Below are 9,363 nucleotides of genomic sequence, written 5' to 3'. Positions count from 1 at the left end.
ATCGGGATGGATGAGTACTGTGTTTTTATGATGTTTTTTGATATGTATTTTTGTTTCTTTCTTGGGCTTGGTCATCTCTTGGCCATCACCCACTTTATCAATTCTTATTTTAGTTCGTCTACTAGATGGATATTGCCCGATATGTGGGGATATCCCATTAGTTTGGTATTAGTTTTTGATATGTATTACCTTGTTGATGGCCAGGTCATTTTTGGGCTTAGTCAATGTACGATATGTTTGAGATTTTCATATGGACAGGTTGGGGGTCTGCCTAACCCCCCACTGTGACAGTGTTTGAGGAAAAAAAAAAATCCTAAACCCTTAACCCTAACCCTAAACCTTAAACACTGAACCATGATCAAGGCCCTTTGGCCTAGCGGTCAAGGGTGAGGATATGGCATCCCAGAGGTCAAGGGTTCAACCCCTGGGAGGCGCATTTGGGATTAATTTCCCTTGTGGGGCTTTCAAGCTTACAGGTCTGAACCTTATGTAGCGGGAGTCTTCGGGACTGGACCATCATGCAGCGGGAGTCTTCGGGGCTGGACCTGTTAGGTTTGGTATACTGAAAAGCATGTTTCGAGCAAGTTAACGCGCGAATAGAATCTTGCTTGTATACGGAAAACTCTACAATCCACTTTTAACCCGATTCAGTATTATTCGAGCAGTTTCGCACGAATAGAATCAGTATATTATTACATTGTGTTTGCTTGTGCATTTATAAGATGTTTTATAAACATTTAAATGCATAAGAAGCAAACAAAGCCTAAGTCTTTTGCTTAGTAGACTGGTAGTGGGCGTCGTCCACTTTAAGGTAACTACAGTCGGTTCTATGCGATGCTTTGCAAAAGAGAGAGAAGAATTTCACAACCTAGATAGGCTTTGGCTACCTATCGTGAAAGGTTGCAATGTCAGTCCGATTATTTCTAAGCCTTATTGAAATAAGATGACATTGGTGTGGTATAGCATTGAATGGATCTAACAGCAAGACGTGTCTTTGTGCTATCTATTGAAATACTATGTCTTGATAAAATATTATTTCTTAATCTACATACGTTAGCATTGAGCATACGATATTGATTATGCACTACTTTGACTTATCAAATGGTGCGGGTTTTTCGCAACCCAATAATCCTGATATGTTGGGTAGTGGTGATTAATATCTAGTGGTGCTAGGATTGCTATTATGTTGAATCGTGCGAGAGGTGAGTCTCGTTTGATAATGTCCTCAAGAGGAGCTTCAACAAGGTTTTATTATTCGGAAACTGTCCAGTTGGAATTTAATTATTCCATGAATAATAAATAAGTGTTTCTTGCTAAATCCACTCTTGGAATTAATAAGATGTTAATTAATTAAGTCCATAGCAGACTTTAATTAATTAATGGACATTTATATCTTAAGCGCGGGAAATAAACATTTAAATAAAATGGAAACCCGGATTACTTGTAATTTCGGATTTGGATGGGCAGTGCAATATTATTACTGTAGTGGCTGATAATAATATTCCAATATAAGCTTGTATTAAATTGTAGGTTCAATATAATTAGTAAAAAGCTAATTGGGTGAGGCCTCATCCAAACCTCCATAGATCCCTAACTGGGCCCAATGTGAACTTAATATAAATAGGAGAATAGAGGAGAGACAGACTTCACTTTTTCATGATTAAAAATTTTCGTCTATCTCTAATAAGAGTAGGAGACGACTTTTTTTCTTGAATTCTCCTCCGTGAGTTTTTCAGCTCGTTATCCGTGATGAATTTTTCTGTCTTCTTTATTCGAGTCCTAGTGTTTCGATAAGATCAGCCCACACTGATTTCGGAATACAGTTCGAGAACTAGTTAGAAGATCTGTGGTCTAGTATTGAAGATCATCGTGGAGAAGGCGCGAGCAATCGACGATTCTTTGGAGAATCAAATCGGTAACTCTAAACCGTAGTATTCATGTTTAGGATTTACCTTCTATGAGCATGAATTATTTGCGTTCTAGCATGCAATTCTGGTTAACATGTGAATAGTTTGTTCCCATAATCTATCAAATAGATCCTACGTCTGATTTATTTGTTTTGTACAAGTCTTCCGTTGTGCAAGGGGATTCAAACCCCAGCAATTGGTATCAGAGCCAAAAATTGGCTCTGACTATGTGGATTAATTTCATGTTATGTGAATTGCTTGAATGCATGTTTTTATTCGCGATGTGTTCGTTGTTTTAGTTAATTTGATTAAACGACAAACTATGTTATTGGCGAATTAGGTTGCTGCGTGTATTAATTAACATGAATACATGTTTATATTGTTTACACGAATTGATGAGCATGACCATATGTAATTATTATGTATAAGTAATGATTGCTTATGTTGATTACAAATTGTTGCAATTGTTTGCACGAGAGTTTTGTTCGTAATTGTCGAATCAATTCGAGTCTTGGAGCTGTGAAGTCGACGCCGCTATCGCGATAAATCGGAACCGCAGCACAGCGATTCCAACGGCGACGGAGAGAACAGTCCAATCGAGTGGGAGCCCTTCGTTGGCAGTTCCCGGACTCGAGGTGGATGACGCAGCTGCAGTAAGCACGCTGGGCAGGCTGCGTCGGCAGCCCAAGCCTACGGGCTGGGCAGTTTGCGAGACGCACGGACTGCAGCACCGGCGGAGTTGCAGCGACGCAGCAGCGGTGTCTCCGTGCAGCAGCAACGGTGCGAGTGGGAGCCTCCCTACGGCGGCTGCCCGGACTCGTGCGATGTCACCGTGCATGGTTCGGTGAAGATTGTTTCCAAATTTTGATTAGGATTTCAAAATCCTTGGATTCAATTTTGGAAATAATTCAAGATTAATTTAGAATTATGATTTGAATATATCTTTTGTGGATTTTATATATTTTATTGGATTTAATTATGAATTAAATCATGGATTAATTAGATTTTTTTCCTTATTTATGGATTCATATGGATTTTATTCCTAGTTGAATCCTAGTTATATTTGGAAAATAATAATCTATATTTTTATCTATATCATATGGATTTATATGGATTTATTCCTAGACGAATCCTAGTTGGATTTAGATAATGATAATATTATTTTATTCTTATCCTATGAGTTTATATGAATTTTATTCATAGATAAATTCTAGAAGGATTTGGATAGTGATAACATAATATTTTATTCTTATCTTATAGATTTATATGGATTTGTTCCTAGATAAATCTTGGATAGATTTGAATAATTATAATATAATATTATCTTATTCTATGGATTTATATGAATTTATTCCAAGATAAATCCTAGATGAATTAGGATTAATATTAATATTAATTTATTTTTATCCTATGGATTTGAATAGATTTAATTCTATTAAGACAAATCTTAGATGGATTAAAATAAGTATTAATCCAAGTTATCCTTATCTTTTGGATTTATATCCTAGATAGATTAGGATAAAGATGATATATAAGAAAATCCTTATTTAATTGGATTTAGATAAATTTATTTATCTAAGAAATCCTAAGTAATATTTGATATATTCTGGATGTCTATTCTAAATAGAATTTAAGATTTGTATAAATCTTGGTTGATAGGATTTTATTTTTATCTTATGGATTATGATGGAATTGTTTCTATCAAGTAATATCCTAGTACGATTTAAATAATGATAATCCTAGATCAACGTTATCTTGAATTGTAGGATTTGATTTTATCGAAATAAAACCTAGAATAATCCTAAATGGATTTAGATAGTTTACACTATCTTGATAAATCCTAAATGAATTTGGATAATTATTATCCAAGATAAAACTTAATTATTTAATTGATTCTTCCTTGACTAGATTAAATAATTATCGTTAATTATCCAGTGTGTTTAAATGCCATGCATTAAATGGATTTATCTGTTTATTTGGTGTTTATCTTTTTTAAGTGGATTATCTGCCTATCTGCTTATGTGATAATTATGCAAAAACCATCTAAAATATCTAAGCGATAATTACAATAAATGCGTTGTATATGGTCTCCATCGATTGGTTTGCAAATTTTATGAAACCAGTTTCTAATATTATCGCCACTCATGCTGTGGGGACAATAATCCTAAGAAATAGCAAGTTCATAAGGGCAGACTTCTCAAATATAAATAGTATGAACTAGAAAGTAGTTTCTAATATTATCGCCACCCATGCTGTGGGGACAATAATCCTAAGAAATTATAAGTTTCAGAAGTTCAAACAGAATTTATGAGATAGCTTGATTTTGTTATTAGAACATAAGCATTGTTATGGGAGTGTGTTGTAGAAACAAAATTCTGTAATGCTAAATATGATGGTCGTGCTTAGGCAACATTTGGCGGCCATGCCGTGCTGCGGTCTCTGGACTATTCGTCGGTGTTGTGACTAGTAAAAATGTAAAATTTTATTGCGTATTAACCTCTGCTTGAGGGTAAAAAATTTTAATTTTACAGTTGCAAGATACATAATTGTTTTGTGGTTATTTGCGATTATGTATTGAGCATAGTATGTGATAATAAGTTTATTTGCCAAATCTTCATGATGTCATTCAATATTTTGTCTGCGATCCTTAAAAGTAAACTCGAATGCCAAAATTATGTAGACTGGAAACGTAAATGGATAAGATTCTCATTGCTAAAAACTTGGAGTTTATACTCAATGATTCATGTCCTCCATTTCCTCGACATAATTCCATGAAGAAAGTTCGAGAATGCATTATGTATGTACTTGGCAAGTTCTTTAAGGAATAGGGTCAAGCTATTTTCTTTTAAGTAGCACGACAAGTCTTGGTTAGTGACGATGAAAGATGGATAATAATTGAATCTGTCTAGATGATTCGATTGGACTATCCTAAAGGGACAGAATGTTTTGAGGAATCTTTTGATCACTCAAATAGTTTTCTGACTCAAGTCATCGCCTAAAGTAATAAGAAATGACTACTAAAAGGTTTAACTGAAAAGTGGAAAGCCTTCAGAATATTAGTCGTTATATTACTGGTAGAGGAAATCAACATGATAGATGACGAATTCATAAAGGCTGCATTTTTCCTAAGTCTTAGTTCATTTGAACAAAGGACTAGATATGGAAATGGTAGAGCCTGAATTGTCATTAAAGTTTGTTTAAAGCGAAGGAAGATGCTTTGTAAGTTGGATTGACCTCTTTTAAAGAAGGACAATGACTTACATGACAATGCAACTTCTAAATAAGAGATCTTGATCCAGTTAGGCTTTCGTTGAAGTGGGAGCAATTTTTGCTAAGTTATTATTTTATGGTTGATGTTTAAGGCATCATAGTATTAAAACAATATAATTACAACAAGATTGAGTATTAAACAACACATCAACTTCTTAAACAATGAATGATAAAGTATTTATGACTCTTAGTTCTAAGGCCAAGAAAATAATTAGCTATTATTCAAACTGATCTAGACTATCAAGATTTTAACAATTTGTTTGTTAAATAGCTTGAATGTCGAGAATGTCTGTTTGATGCACTATGAGTTAGAATCATTTGATTAAGAAAACTTATAAAAGTGCGACATAGAAAGACTAGCAAGTCTTATTGGTTTACTCCATAAGAAGACGAACAAAGTGTTATGATCAGTAGTGGAGTCTAATCTCCATTGACGAATCCAAGCATTCTTCTAAAGAATGGGATAGTTGTGTAAGAAGAAATCAAAGTCTTTTCAAGACAAGTTTTATTAAGTGATGAGTTGTACTCATTAAAATCTTATCATTGATGGGATAAGCGTTAGATACAACGAGTTGCACCTTAATGAAACTACCAGCATCAGTACCTTCTACAAAGCACGAGTTGTGGACTAGAGCGACTCTAGTCTAGCACATCTCAAGGTGTAATGTTGTTCCAACACATGTTGGAAAGGTATCCAAGAAATTGAGGTTGAGTACTGAGGTATGTTTTAAGGCTGTCCCAAATTATGTAAAGATATTAGTTCTGTAATCTTCAAAGATAGAGTTCTTGTATGAAGATTAAGAGATGAACTACAAGCCTAACAGCGTGATAACTCTCAAGATAAAGAGAGAGATATCAGATTTTCCATATTACCAAGGAGTCATACCATGAGAAACTTTTGCACTAATAAAATCAACTTCAGTACCTAAGATTGTAAGAACCATGTCGTAGTGGGAGCGTTCCTAGGAACATAACTAGTTCATGGGTCTAAGAGTGTCGTAAGACTCAGTCTTAGATCAACTTGAACATAATCCCTTTAACTACAATGTAGTATTGGTTCATTTGGATATTCATCCTTAAAAAGTTGATAGATTCCAAACTACAATCTAAGATAGAAAACATGTTTTACAAGACTTGCAATACTACCTATAGGCTGTGTCAGTCAGTGGGAGCTAGTATATTTGCAAGTGTAAATGTGGATCTCAAAAGGCTAGACAATGACAATGGGTTATGCCCAAAGAGAAATATCTTCTCGCGGTCGTTGTGCCAGGATTTGTTCGATCCTAATGTCTATCAGAACTTACATAAATTAGAATATATGTATTATGATTGTCAAGACAACTTTCTATTAATAGAAATCTTGAGGAGATCATCTACATAGAACATCCTAATGGGTATGTAATTAAGGGCAAGAAACACATGATTGGAAGCTTATGAAGACATTTGTGGTCTTAGGCATGCATCTAAATCAGAGTACATGTCTTTTATCAAAATTGTCAAATGTCTGGATTTTGACTTTTGCCCATAGTAGTGCTGTAAGCACAAGGAAGTTGAAAGTGCATTAAATATGGTATTATTGGTACTCTATGATGATGAAATCTACAAAAGTTGTAAACAACTAAGATTGACATCTGGCGTAGGAAACTGGTTGTCTACCCAGTTTAAGATAAAGGATTTAAGAGAAACTAATTACATTCTAAGCATTCTAAGTCTTTAAGATTGCTAGAAAGAATGTTGAGATTCTCTTAGGAATCTTATATCTATACATTGCTTGGAATATTTTAGCATTAGAAATTCCATGTAAAGGTTTTTACCTTTCAAGATGGAATTGTCTTGTCTCTAGTCAAGTGTCGTTTGACGCTTAGTGAGAACAAGAATTATGAGACTAGTTTTGGAGATAGATGTCTCATGTATGCTATGATGTGTGCTAAGTTTGATATTAGTTGTGCTCTTGCATAACAAGTATATATCATATTAACCATGGCAAAGGACTTTGATTGAGGTAAAGAATATACCATAGTGCTTGAGAAAGATTAAACGCTATATTCAAGTTTACCAGTCATTCATGTAATATCCTTGGGGTTACACTGACTTAGTTTTATGACTAATCACTGATCGAGTAAGTCATCCTCTAAGCATGTGTTAGGAGTATCTTTCTAAGAGCTTTAATCGTAAGTTTGAGTATGCCTATGAGTATTATATTTTGTTATGATTACTCTAGTAAAGACTAACTCAAGGGACACATGAGCTAATAAAGCTAAGCAATCACATAGAGAGATGAAATTAATTAAAGATCAAGTATGCAGCAAGACATTATAATGGAATAGATATGATCAGAAAACAACCAAGCATATTTTTTCTCTGTAAATGCCTTTGTGGCAACATGTTTACAAACATGATGTGAAATGAATGGTAGTTCGATATATCTGGAACCGAGACCTGCTTTGAGTATAAGTGGGAGATTGTTAGGTTTGGTATACTGAAAAGCATGTTTCGAGCAAGTTAACGCGCGAATAGAATCTTGCTTGTATACGGAAAACTCTACAATCCACTTTTAACCCGATTCAGTATTATTCGAGCAGTTTCGCATGAATAGAATAAGTATATTATTGCATTGTGTTTGCTTGTGCATTTATAAGATGTTTTATAAACATTTAAATGCATAAGAAGCAAACAAAGCCTAAGTCTTTTGCTTAGTAGACCGATTGTGGGCGCCGTCCACTTTAAGGTAACTACAGTCGGTTCTATGCGATGCTTTGCAAAAGAGAAAGAAGAATTTCACAACCAAGATAGGCTTTGGCTACCTATCGTGAAAGGTTGCAATGTCAGTCCGATTATTTCTAAGCCTTATTGAAATAAGATGACATTGGTGTGATATAGCATTAAATGGATCTAACAGCAAGACGTGTCTTTGTGCTATCTACTGAAAGACTATGTCTTGATAAAATATTATTTCTTAGTCTACATACGTTAGCATTGAGCATACGATATTGATTATGCACTACTTTGACTTATCAAATGGTGCGGGTTTTTCGCAACCCAATAATCCTGATATATTGGGTAGTGGTGATTAATATCTAGCGGTGCTAGGATTGCTATTATGTTGAATCGTGCGCGAGGTGAGTCTCGTTTGATAATGTCCTGAAAGAGGAGCTCGAACAAGGTTTTATTATTCGGAAAAACTGGCCAATTGGAATTTAATTATTCCATGAATAATAAATGGAGTGTTTCTTGCTAAGTCCACTCTTGGAATTAATAAGATGTTAATTAATTAAGTCCATAGCAGACTTTAATTAATTAATGGACATTTATATCTTAGGCGTGGGAAATAAACATTTAAATAAAATGGAAACCCGGATTATTTGTAATTTCGGATTTGGATGGGCAGTGCAATATTATTACTGTAGTGGTTGATAATAATATTCCAATATAAGCTTGTATTAAATTGTAGGTTCAATTTAATTAGTAAAAAGCTAATTGGGTGAGGCCTCATCCAAACCTCCATAGATCCATAATTGGGCCCAAATGTGAACTTAATATAAATAGGAGAATAGAGGAGAGACAGACTTCACTTTTTCACGATTGAAAATTTTTCTCGTTCTCCGTGAGGAATTTTTCTGTCTTCTCTATTCGAGTCCTAGTGTTTCAATAAGATCATCCGACACTGATTTCGGAATACAGTTCGGGAACCAGTTAGAAGATCCGTGGTCTAGTATTGAAGATCATCGTGGAGAAGGCGCGAGCAATCGATGATTCTTTGGAGAATCAAATCGGTAACTCTAAACCGTAGTATTCATGTTTAGGATTTACCTTCTATGAGCATGAATCATTTGTGTTCTAGCATGCAATTCTGGTTAATGTGTGAATAGATTGTTCCCATAATCTGTTAAATAGATCCTACCTCTGATTTATTTGTTTTGTACAAGTCTTCCGTTGTGCAAGGGGATTCAAAGAGTGGACTTTATTTTAGATATATCTTATAGAAGACATGAATAAGAATTAAATTCTTGCAAATTAATATTAATCTTAGTCAATGTACGATACGTTTGAGATTTTGATCTGGACAGGTTGGGGGTCTGCCTAACCCCCCACCGTGACACTGTTTGAGGAAAAAAAAAAAAACCCTAGACCATTAACCTTAACCCTAAACCCTAAACACTGAACCCTAAACCCTGATCCAAGCCCT

This window comes from Salvia hispanica, chromosome 1 (assembly GCF_023119035.1).
Source record: "Salvia hispanica cultivar TCC Black 2014 chromosome 1, UniMelb_Shisp_WGS_1.0, whole genome shotgun sequence".
Lineage (NCBI taxonomy): Eukaryota > Viridiplantae > Streptophyta > Magnoliopsida > Lamiales > Lamiaceae > Salvia > Salvia hispanica.
Note: the sequence above shows the minus strand (reverse complement) of the source record.